The sequence below is a fragment of the Mesoplodon densirostris genome, chromosome 13, assembly GCF_025265405.1.
Source record: "Mesoplodon densirostris isolate mMesDen1 chromosome 13, mMesDen1 primary haplotype, whole genome shotgun sequence".
Classification (NCBI taxonomy): Eukaryota; Metazoa; Chordata; class Mammalia; order Artiodactyla; family Ziphiidae; genus Mesoplodon; species Mesoplodon densirostris.
Window position 1 is genome coordinate 91,442,128 of NC_082673.1, and position 12,623 is coordinate 91,454,750.

Here is a 12,623-nt window from a genome sequence, read left to right on the forward strand (position 1 = left end):
GGCCCCTGCCCCCCGGCTGCGGGGCTGGCGGGGGCAGCAGGCCTTGACCTCGGGCCAGCCCTCCCCTCTGGGCCTCGGTCTCCCCCGCAGCGCAGGTGTGGGGAGCAGGGCTGAGTGGCTGAGACCCCTCCGGGGCCCGCAGTCTGACTCCATGCTTCTCCGCGTGTAGGGAACAGCAGCTCCCCGAGTTATTTTGTCAGGCCCTAAAAATAACCAGGAGAGGAGGGGTGTCTCTGAACACTCTTGACTGTGCCAGTCGCTGCCCCACTCGGAGCGGAAGCGCCTCCAAATAAGGCCTCGGCAGAGTCGGAAGCGAGCCCCCAGCTGGCACTGCTCACGTCAGCTCCCAGCTGTGCAGCTCCAGAAACTTCCTCCCAGGGATGCCAGCCCCGGGGCTCTCCCAGAGGGCGGTCGGGCCTGGGGCGGGGTGTGGCCCAGGGGTCCTGGAAGTCGGGCTCAGGCTGGACGCGCAGAGCCTGCCTGGGCTGGGCACAGCTGCTCCATGAAAGAGCACTGGCTCACGGAATTTAAAACACAGAACCTACGACTGACTGCTCTGGAAACCTGCCTTTACACTGTGGAATCTTAGCACCATCAAGTTCAGACCCCTCCCCCCAGCTCAGGGGACAGGAGGGGCCGTCTGCTGCCCCCTCCCCACACCCGCAGCCCAAGCCCGGCCTCCCAGCCAGCAGGGACCCGACTAGGGATGGGGACGGTCCGCCGCGGGGGAGGGGGCCCAGCCGGTCCAGGAAGGCGGAGGAGGTGTCGCTCAGAAAGCACTCCGGGAACCATGTGGGCCCCGCCCCGAGGGGAGTCGGCCTGAGGCAGAAGACAGCGCCCGACAGCTCCCTCCTCCTTCCGTCACTGCGAGTTCCTTGGGTGGCAGATGGTGGGTGGGGGTGGCCTGGAAGTCTCAGCTGCCTGTAACCTCAGGGGCCCTGTGCCCTCGCGGTTGTCCTCGTCTGCCAGCCCCACGCCTCACCTCCTGTGTCCTTCTAGATCCTTTCCAGGCTAAGGGTCCCCCAACCCATAGAGGGGAAGCAGCTGGCAGACTCCACCCCTCCTAAAGGCAGCCTCTGGGCTGGAGGGAGGGTGGGCAGGGGTCCAGGACAGGAAAGAGGAGGTATGGAGAGGCGCTGGGGCGCCGATTCTTCGGAGGAGAGGACGGGGAGGCCGGCTGGTGATGGGACCCTGAGAGCCGGCGGGGGCAGCCAGGACAGGGACGTGAGCCACCAAGGCTTCCTGGAGGACGGGACAGGCTGAGCGGTGGGGGCGGGAGCTGGGCACCCAGGTGGGCCACCTGAACACAGGCTTGGGGCCCCGCTGATGGGTGGAAGCACTTGGGAGGACAGAGGGTCCCCTCTTGGACCCCGGCCCTGGGGAATGAGGAGCCTTCTGGGGCCCATCCCAGGTCACCACCTAGTGGCTAAGAGGGAGGTGTGGCCAGGGTCACACGCTGGGGCCAGGACTGCTGCTCGGCCAGCCCTAGAAGTCCTGAGTCCCGGTCCCCACCCCGGCCCTCGCCAGCCCCCAGCAGTCTCGGTCCTCAGCTGCCAGACGCTCTCCAGGCCCAGTCTCGCTGGGGTTTCCCGTCCTTGCCCCTCCCTGGTCCCGAGTCTCTCCAGAGTCCCGCGTCTTGCATCAGGCTTTGGCCTGGGGGTCTGGTCCCCCTTAGGACAGGAGCCAACCCAAACCCCAGCAGGCACCCAGGGTCCGCTCTCCCGACAGCTGCGGGGGCCTGAGAGGACCTGGGGAAGCAGGCCCGCTGGAGCCTGCTGGGGAGGATCCCCAGACCACCTTTACTTGCCTCCAGGCGTGCGCCACAGGAGGGGGACAGCAGAGTGAGGCAGGACAGGCAGAGGCCGGCGTCCAGGCTGTGGCGCGGAAGCACACGCCAAGGGCATGGGCTGTTCTGGACATTCGAAGCCAAGGCAGCCTCAGTCCAGGCAAATTGCTCTGCTGGTCTCACTGGCCCATCGATGCCGTGCCTGCTGTGCGCCAGGCCTGCAGGGGCGGCTACGGTGGGCTCAGGGCTCCTGGCAGAGGCTCCCGGAGTGGGTGGACCTCAGGAGGACCACAGCCATCACAGGACCATCTGTTGGGACCGAGGGGTGGTGGCAGCAGGCATCTGTCCCGCTGCGGGGCAGGTGCTGCTCCTATCATCCGCCTTCACAGAAGACCGGCCCGCAGGTAGGGGAGCGACAACAGCGTGCTGGCCATCTGGGCACAACTGAACGTGCATTTCGCCTGCACCCAAGCCTGGCCCTGACACGGGTCTCAGGCAGGAGGGCAACATCAGCTTCTCTTCACTCCACCTACCCGCCCCGCAGCCCTCCCCATGCCCTGACTCCCTCCACACCGCCTGGCTGTCCTTTACACCAGGGATCTGCCTCCCTCTCCCTCTCTCCCTCTCTCTCTCTCTCCCTCTCTCTCTCTCCCCCTCCCCCCCCCCTCTTCTTCCCCATCTCCCTTAACTAGTCCTGCTCATCAGCATTTAATGATAGAACTATTCAGGCTTTCTGGTTCTTCCTGAGTCACTTTTAGTAAGGTAGGTATTTTTAGAAATTCATCTATTTCAACTAAGTTTTCAAATGTATTGGAATTAAATTGCTCATAATATTCTCATTACTTTTTGATTTCTGATGTACCTGTAGTTGGGTCCCCTTTGTCATCCCTAGTTGTTTGAGTTGTGCCTCCTCTCTCTCTTTTCTTTCATTCTTGTTTTTCAGTTATAAAGCACAAACTCTGGGCTTTGTGTTTCACTTATTTTTTTATAATCACGGACCTCTTTGGGCTTGTTTCCCATCTTCTTTAGTGGTCTATATTGGCCCTGCTTTCACTCTACCATTTTTTTTTAATCCTCTTTCTTGATTTCTTTAAACTGATTACATTTTTAAAATATTTAGTTTGAATCCACTTTTTTATTGGTCGGTAAACTATACAGATTCTTTCTATTCCCTTTCAGCTTACCTTTGAAATTTCACCAGTTATATAACTTAACAAGGACTAAAATTTCTCAATATATTACCCCCTTTCATACAATACAAGGACCTCAGAACATTTACATAATTTTCTTGGGGCTTTTACATGGTAACATTTTCTATGATTATCGTCCTGTATTTTTTTTTTTCTGTCATCAGTTAGACACTATTATCGTCTTTGTAAAACAATAGACAACATTTGGTTATATTTACTTATGTGTGTAACAGTTTCTTTGCTCACCATTTAACTGGGTTCTGCACCCAATTCGGATTTGGGGGTGTGTAGGGGGGTGTTTCCGCACACCACCAACAAGCTATGCTCCAGACACCAGCTGGGTGTCCTGATTCAGCTCAGTTCTGACCGTCTATCTGGGGTAGCACCAGATTCCACAGGCTAAGGGCCCAGGCCCACGAGGCTGCCCCCTCAACCCACACTTCAGACGCCAGTCTCACGTCCAGGTCATCACCTGTGCTTCTGACCACCGGCTACAGATTGAGGGTTGCCACGGTCCCCGCCTTGGGTTTGATTAATGTGCTAGAGCAGCTCTCAGGACTCAGAGAAACATTTTACTTGCTGGATCACTGGTTTGTGATAAAAGGGAAAGGCTCAAGAACAGCCAGATGGAAGATGCATAGGAAAAGTACGGGAAAAGGGCCTGGAGCTTTCATGGTCCCTCTAGACACCCTGCTCTTCTCAAACCTCCGCGTGTTCACCGGCGTGGAAGCTCTCCAAATCCCACCCTTTTGGGTTTGTGTGGGGGCTTCATTACAGAGACACGACTGATTAACTCTCTGGCCTTTGGCAGAAGATTCAACCTCCAGCACCTCTCCCTTCCCGAGGTGGGGGTGGGATTGAAAGTTCCAGCCCTCTAATACCAAGGTTAGTTCTCCTGGCAACCAGCCCCATCCTCTGGTGGTCCAAAAGTCACCGCTTTAGCATACGAAAGGCTCCTTTAAGCTGTCATCACTTAGTAATTTCCAAGGGTTTGGGGAGCTCTGTGCCAGGAAAAGGAGGAAGACCAAATATATGTTTCTTACTATAAATCACCGTATCACAGCACGTCATCTTATTGATACATTTCATGCCTCCTTCCTTCTTCCTGGAGTACATTTTTCTAAGTCCTTCAGTCTGTTGATGGTAAATGCTCTCTCTTTTTTCCACAAGTAGAGGATTGAAGTCTGGCACGTTATCACCATTGGCCCACGCGTGTCCCATTCTGGCTTATTTACGTGTTTATTTATTCTTTTATCCCCGTAATCCTCCCACCAACCTATAAGCAACTATTCTAATTTAGTTAATGTGCTTTTTTTGGTTTGTAAGTGCTCTTGGGGAAAAAAGAAAAAAGTGTTTTCTGAAAGTTTTTTATTCTGAAATAATCTTAGCTTACAGAAGAGTTGCAGAGATAGGACTTCCCTGGTGGTGCAGTGGTTTAGAATCTGCCTGCCAGTGCAGGGGACACAGGTTCGAGCCCTGGTCCAGGAAGATCCCACATGCTGTGGAACAACTAAACCCATGCGCCACAACTACTGAGCCCAAGCGCCGCAACTACTAAAGCCCATGTGCCTAGAGCCCGTGCTCCGCAACAAGAGAAGCCACCACGATGAGAAGCCCATGCACCACAACGAAGAGTAACCCCCGCTCGCCGCAACTAGAGAAAGCCCGCACACAGCAACAAAGACCCAACGCAGCCAAATTAATTAATTAATTAATATTAAAAAATATTCTTCTTTAAAAAAAAAAAAAGAAGAGTTGCAGAGATAGTATAGAGAGGTTCCTTACACCCTTTGCAAGCTTCGTCTAATGTGAGCATCTTCTATAACCACAGTACAATGACCAAAGGTATATATTTTAAATTTATTTAAATTATATATCTCATTCTGTTTTTTACTTTTTTTCCACTAAGCACTTTTTTTCTTAAAGATCCATCTGGGTTGCTATGTGTGCATCTGATCTGCTATTTCTTTTTCTTTTTTTTCTTGACATAGTTTCTTTTAATAAAAAATCCTGCCAAACGTGTATCACAGATTCCATGAAGCTATACATAACGGCATTCTCTGTGCATAATAACTAATGTTGATGTATATCCTTGAATTTTACATTTTTTTATTCAACCTTGTTGAGGTACAATGTATATATAAGAAGCTTCAGCCATTTTAAGGATTTGATGAGTTTTGACAACGTATAATTCTCGCAGCCACGTAGGACTGGGGTGAGGTCTAGAGGGAGACCCTCATAACCTTCACACAAGTGGGGCCCGGAAGCGTCAGTTTTCTCATTGTTGAGTTTGAGTTCCTCGTATATTTTGGACAACATTCTTCATCAGATATATGTTTTGCCAGTATTTTCTCCCAATCCCTGGCTGGTCTCTTCAATCTTCCAGCAGTATCTTTTGCAGAGCAGGATTTTTTAATTTTAAAAACAACTCTAACATCGTTTTCTTCTTTCATGGATTGTGCTTCTCGTGTTCTTTCTAAAAACTCATTGTCACATCCAAGGTCATCCAGATTTTCTCTATGTAAACTTATAGAAGTTTTATAGTTTTGTGTTTTACATTTAGCTCCAAGATCCACTTGAGTTCATTTTTGTGAATGGCTGTGTCTGGATTCTTTTATTTCTTTTTTTTGCTATGGATGTCCAATTGTTCCAGCACAATTTATTGAAAAGACTAACATTTTTCTGTTGAACTGACTTTTCCCCTTTATCAAATATCAGCTGACTGTAATTGGATGGGTCTATTTCTGGGCCCTCTGTTCTGTTCTATTGACCCATTTGTGTATTCTTTCGCCAATACCACGGTCCTGGCATTTTACTCTTGTCTGTCTTCCATTTCTCTGTTCTAGGTTTCTGTTCATGGCACTGCTTTTTAGATCATGGTTACAACAGTTGTTTTAAAGTCTTTGACAATTTCAACGTCTGTGTCATCTCTTAGTTGGTATCTGTTGAATGCCTTTTCTCTTGCAGTTGAGATTTTCTTGGTTTTTCATATGCATAGTAATTTTGGACTGCATCCTGGACATTGTGAATATTTGGTTGTGAGACTCTGGGTCTCGTTCAGTTTCCATGAAGAATGTTGATTTGGGGGTTTGTTTTTGTAGGCAATCAGCTGCCCATCCCACTTTCTGTGAGCTGTGGTCTCACTTTCAGGTCAGAGGGGTTTCCAGAGATATTCAGATGTGTCTTACGTATGCATCACCCACTGGCAAGTCTGGGACCCGAGCAGTGGTCTACCCTTTAGATCAACTCTGAAAGGCTATGGTATGTTGTTTAGGGTCGGATGCAAACATAGTGAGATCGGGGGAGCCCAAGGGTGCACATGCAACTTCGTGTGGTTGCTCCCCTGAACTCCACCCTCTGTGTGATTTCCCTATACTTTCTGGCTCTTAGAAGACCCCCTTACCCCCATCCTGGCCTTCTGGTTAGAAAGTTGGGCTTTTAGCTTCCCACCCTGATGTGCACCTTCTGCAAGTGGTTCTTTCTCCCACGCCAAGTGCCAAGACAATAGTAAGAGCAAAACAAGGCCTGTACTGCCAGGGGCTCGGTCACAACCACTGCCTCCCTGCAGATTCGCTGGGGCCTGGGGCAGAGAACAGAAAACAAACAGAAGCCTAAGGCGTCCCCTCCTCTTCCCCTGCCACGTAGGAACCCAATTTCCAGCTATTTGGACCGAAGGTCTTTCTGTCTACACCTGGTGAACGCGTCCAGGTCTGGAAATAAAACAGGATAAAACAGGACATTTATCACCAGTTCAGCGGTACTTTGAGTTCCATGATCCACATGCTGGTATTTACTTTTCAAAGTCCTCAGAGAGCTGCTCCATGCACGTGGTCCAGGAATTTTAGCTGCATTCACAGGACAGCAGCGTGGAGTGTGCTCACTCCCTCTTGCCCAGACCAGAGCTGGTTCTCGTGCATTATTTCTTACTGTCTCGGGCGGGGATCTACGTGGCAAGCTTGCCCTGTGTTCCGTCTGTCCACTTCTCAAACGCTTCACCATCACCAGCACTACTCTGGCGTATATCCTCACAACGAGCCCCTTTTGGACTTGTACAGGGATTGCTTTGTTTTGTAAACACAGAAGTGGAATCCCTGGGTTATCAGATATGTGTATTCTTAGTTTGGTCCAGGGGCCAGATTGGTCTCCACTTGCCCACACCAGTGCTTTTGAGAGGCAGCAATACGTTAAAAAGTACAGTTATTGTACTTTATCCAAGATCTGGCTGTATTTGGGTGGGAGGCATCTTCAGAGCATCTAGTCTGTGCACCGCGGAGGTGGGAAACTTCTGTTCCCACCTGCTGACCCCGAAATGACCTTGGGAAGAGCTCAGCCCTTTCGCCTTCCTCATCCCCAGCCTTGGGAGCGCTCCACACAGCCCGCCCCCCGTCTGTCTGAAGATGCATCCGCTCCCCCCGCCAACCCCGTCTGTCTGAAGATGCGTCCATTCGGGGCTCCTGAGGCCCCACGCTGCCCCGCCCCCTCCTCTCCCAGGCAGGGTCCCCGCTGGGCTGCTCTCCTCCATCCAACCCTGACAAGCAGGGATTCCTCAGACGCAGGGCCGGCCTGCTCCTCCTCGGGGCCCAGGTGCACCGATGCTGCAGGCGCCTCGCCACAGCTCCCTCGCCAGGCCCACACCTGCTGCCCTCGGCTTCTGCAGCCTGGCCAGATGCACTGGTGCCCCCGCCCTGCCGGCCCTGCTGCTCAGCACCACCTTCACACAGAGCTTGGATGCCGCAGCGGGGCCGGCCGAGCACCCGAGGCCCGGCGCTGTTAGGAGGAGCGCTCTGGCCTCCCGTCAGGGAAGGGCTGTGGGGGTTTTCTCCTGCCCAGCGCCCGCCCACGCGGGCCCACATTCTCAGCAGACTCAGGTCTAGACCCCCCAGGCGGGCATCCTCAGCTGCCAGCCTGGCCCCAGCCTGCCCTTCCGGCCGTCCTCCCACAGTCCACCCTCCCCTCCCCTCAAGCAGCACCTTCTGCCCAGACGGGCTCCCAGCTCAGCGCCTTCCAGCGCCCCTGTGCCTCAGTGTGGACCTCCTCCAGGCCGAGGAAGGCAGGCCCTTCCCACCGAGCTCCCTCCCTGCCCTGGATGGATGTGGAAGTCTCTGGGGATGCCGGGGCCTCGACACGGTCCATTCCCCACATCTGTCCGGGGCGCGTCTGTGCTTCTCCCCAAAAGGGCCCGTGGTGCCCCGTGCAGACACGAACCGCGTCCCGGGCACCATCTTCACACGTTCACTGGATTCGTGTTCACTGAGGCATGACCTCGGGCCAGGAGCTTTCGGAGCAGTTGTAGATGCCATTCCCAGACCAGCCACGGGGGGCGCGGGGGCCGTGGGGCACTGCTTGAGGGCCCCCCACCTGGGCCTGGGGCACGAGGGAAGACTCCGAACTGGAAGTGGTGGAGTCTAGGTTGGGCAGCGGGACCGCTCTGGAAAGGGCTGGGCACTGCCCACTGGGCACTGGGGAGGCAGGGAGAAGACCTCGGGCCAGAAGGCAGTGGAAGTCGGGGACCAGATCACCAAGGGTCCCAGGGCCACGTTCCAGAGTCAAGCAGGATCCTGAGGGCAGGACAGGCGTGGGGTGGGATGTGCATTTAGAAATGCGTGGGCGCAGTGGGGGGAGGCTCGTGGCCCTGGACCAAGGTGAAGCATGTGGGAAGATTCTAGCAGTTGGGAGAAAGCATCCCTGGATCTGGAAAGGCCAGGGAGGGGCAGGGAGTGGGTGCCAAGGATGACCCCCAAGGCTCTGGGCCCAGTGCCCGCGGGTGAGTCCCTGGCTCGTGCGACCAAAGGAAACACCCAGCCGAGCTGCTGAGGACCGTGTGTCGCAAGGCCCTTTGGGCCCCAGAGCCAGTTAGTGTCTGGGTCTGGAGGGGAGGCCGCCAGGGCCTGGCTGAGGAAGGGGCGGCCGGAGGGAATTTGTCACATTTAATACCGAACCAAAGAACACAACGCAACACAACACAATCAACCGCCGCCGTCCGCAGCCGCGGACTCGGAAGATCAGCACATACTGGGACGGTTCAACGATGTCTTCGAAGAAGCTGGAGGCCAAGTGCACTGGGAATCTTCGGGGACAGCAGTCACCCCTGGGCAGGCAAAGAACACACACCTTGTTCCCAGAACGGGTAAGGCGAGGGCCAGGACGCTACCCCTCCAGCAACCCCCCAGGGCGCTCATGCTAAGTGGCTTCTGGCCACGCCCACCCCTGCTTGACCCCTGGCAGCCAGCTACCCATAGGACAGAGGCCCAATCCCTTAATATGGCTGGTGAGGCCGGCCTGGCCCTGCAGTATCTGCCGAGAGTGCTCCCCACCCTTCTCTGCCGCTGTCTCGAGCCTCACGGCCTTTGCACAGGCTGTTCTCCCCACCCCGAGGCGGATCTCCTGTGCCTGGGTCAGCCGTCAGCCAGGTTCCCAGCCCCTGAGGCAGGGCCGAGCTATGCTTGGAGCCTGTCCCCCTCTGTAAGCACACGTGCCCTGCTGTGATCCCTCCCCATCGGTCCTTTCCATCAGCCCCAGACCCCCAGAGAATCTGGAACAGGAATGAAGCCCGGCGGCAGCCCGGGCCTTCACGCTGGGCAGAGGGCCAGAGCACGGGCGGCGTCCCCTCGCATCGGTCTGAGAGCAGTCGCAGGAGGCCTGAGCCGAGGAGTCTCCTGCACGCTGCAGAGGTGGCCCAGTGCCGCCCAGTCGTCGGGAGCCCCCAGGGCCCCGGGGGCTCTGGCTCCAGGTGGCGCCCAGGCCCTCGCCCGGCTGATGGGCATCAACGTGTGGGGTCGTGTGCCCACCTGCCCTCCACTCATGCCCTGACTCCCTCCTACCTTGGGGAACCTTCCCCTGCATGTGCCAGGAGATCAGGGGCTTCAGGGACTACAGAGGCCAGTGGTAGCCAAGGGGCGGAGTGGACCCTGAGGCCCAGAAGACCCCACGCTCAGTGGCAGAGGGTGGGGTATGAGTCTCTGCAATGGCACAGGCCTCTCTCAGAGGCCCACCTGGCCGTGCTGCTGGATGCAGCAGAGGCTGGACTCCAACACCAGGCTCCTCTCCACGGCTGACCTGGTCCTGATCTCGCTGACGAGCGCTTCCTCCCAGGGCGGGCTGCCACTCAGGGGCTTGTGCAGTCACCCTGCCTGAGTGGTCTGCAGAGCCCAGAGAAGCAGAGAGGCAGTGCTGGGGGCACCGAGGAGGAGCCAGGCCTTCCGGCTCCAGCTCCAGCTGGACCCCCAAGTCACAGCAGCACAGCCATAATTCCTAAGGACTCCCCAAAACTGCCCATTCGGCGCATCCCACTGCCCCGTCTCTCCCAGGCCCCCAGGAGACCCCTGACACCCCCCTGACGCCACCATCCCATTCATTCTTGGCCCTGACCTCTCAGCTCTAGTACCCCAGCCTCGTTCTTCTCAGCACCTCCCTCCAGGTCCCCCACTAGCTGAGTGCCCACGGCGGGTGTGTGGTTCTCCCCACAGCCCACGCTCCGGCTCCCTCCCTCCCTCCCAAAGGACACCCAGAAGAATGCCTGGCACCCACCCCCCGCACGCTGCCCTGCCCAGCCCGGGCGCCCTGGGTGGGTGGGGCCCACCCTGGTCCTTGGGACCCCCAGTTCAATGCGCCCAACCTGCATCTCAGGACTCCTGCCAGCCTCACAGGTCTCCCTCCCCTCCCACCTCTCTCCCCTCATCCCAGCCCCACCTTCCGAACCCACACTTCTGGCCTGCCCTTCCTGTCCAGACCCTCCAGGGCCCTGTCCTTTCCGGGATCACACTCCGAGCCCCACCAGGTGCCAGGCCCTGCCCCACCCTCCTCCTCTCTCCCCACCGCCCCTGAGCTGGCCATTCCCCCTCAGTGGCAGCGTCTGCTCCTCCCTCGGCCCTGTTGCCCACCCAGCGGTCCCCACTCTCGTGTGACTCTTAGCGGTGTCCCCTCAGCAGCCTCGCCCACAGAAGCGCCCGCCTCCACAAAGACCCTCGTGACCAGCACACCGGCTCTCGGCTTTGGCTGGGGGGCTGTTGCCCTATTTAGAGGAGACAGTTTTCTCTGGAGGTTGAATGCCCCCCTTCTGCAAACTGGTCCCCCAAACCGCCTTCATGGAGGATGGAAAGGCCCTTGTCATCCATTCCAGGCCTGGGGTGGAAGTGACAGTGGGCGAGAGTCTGCGGAGGTAAGACCCAAGTCAGCAAAGGGCACAGTGAACCCAAGGAGGTAATGTTAGGGTGGCCCAGGGTAACTGAACCCCAGAGAGGATAATTAGGCCGGAGAGCAGAGGTCCGCTGGTAAAGCAGATGGCGGAGGAGAGAGTGTGGGCTCCTCGAGCTCCGCTGCTCACCGGCCCCAAAACCAACACGATCCTCCTCCTCTTCCACCCGCTTCCCTCTGCTGTCAAAGGGAAGGAACCGCCTCAGCCCCACGGACCCTGCCCATCCTGCCGCCTTGGCCACTGCTGGCCCCCAGGGCCCAGCCACAAAGGCTTTCTTTTCCATTCCTGCACTCAGCCCTGCCACGGGGCCTTTGCACAAGCTGTGTTAATGCCTGGACCATTCCTGCCCTGCTGCCCCGTGTGGGCCCCCCCACCCCGTCCTCCCCATCCTTCCAAGCCTGGGGTTCCCTTTATCCCCCTTCAGGGTGTGCCTTCAGTCTGTCTCCCTGAAGCTTTACGTTCCCAGCAGGGAAGAGTATCCCCAAACACAGGGTCAGGCACCTGGAGAAGGACTCAGCCCTGGACTCAGAAATGAGCCCCAGGCAAGCAAGGAAATCACTTACAGAAGATGTTATTCAAATGTAAAGATTGTTTAAAAGGTTATAAAAGACAACAACCTCCCCCAGAGGGGAGTCTCTGTTAAGACCCCCGCAGGAGCACACACTGGTTGGCTGAGAATCCCACTTCTGGGAATTTAATCAATGGAATGAATGAGAAATGCATACAGAATTCACTACTCAAGGATTCTTCTCTGGTTTAAAATAGCCACGCATGTTCAAAAATACAGGAAGAACAGGCAGTGGTTAAAAATCATGTTTCTAAAGATTAATGAGGTGGGAAATTGCTCAGGATCTCACGTGGAATGAAAAAACCATATGATTCTAATTTAAAATTAAGAGTTATCTCTGGGTGTTGGGATTGGAGTGATTTTTTTTTTCCTGTACCCTTTTCAAATTCCAACTTGTCTGCAATGAGAATGGATTACCCTTATGAGAAAAAAAAAGTACTTATTTAAGACCAAAGATGACGTGAGGCTTAAGCAAAAAAAGAAAAAAGTCAGCAGACGCTACCTTAGGTCCTGGGGACGGGCTGGGCGGGGGGTCAGAGGGGGAGTTGGCACGGGGCTCTGCCCAGCTCTGAGGTCCAGAGGGCCTGGCAGCCTTAAGCGTCCTGAGAAGATGGAGAGAGCTCAGGTCTCCGGACTCGATGGGGGGGCTCAGGCTGCGGAGGGGCTGGTGTGGTGGGAGAGGTTGGAGGGGGCAGGAACCCAGCCCCTCTGGCCGGTGGTAAACGTGCTGCCCACCCTGTGGACATCTGAGAGGAGGAGGCTGTGCCCGAGGTCACTCAGGACCCTGCCGGGTGGCCTGGGTCCATGTGGCTGGGACTTCCGCTTGATGCTGGCGGCCAGCAGAGCAGCGAGGAAGGTATTCTCGGAGAAAGCCCGGCTGATGAC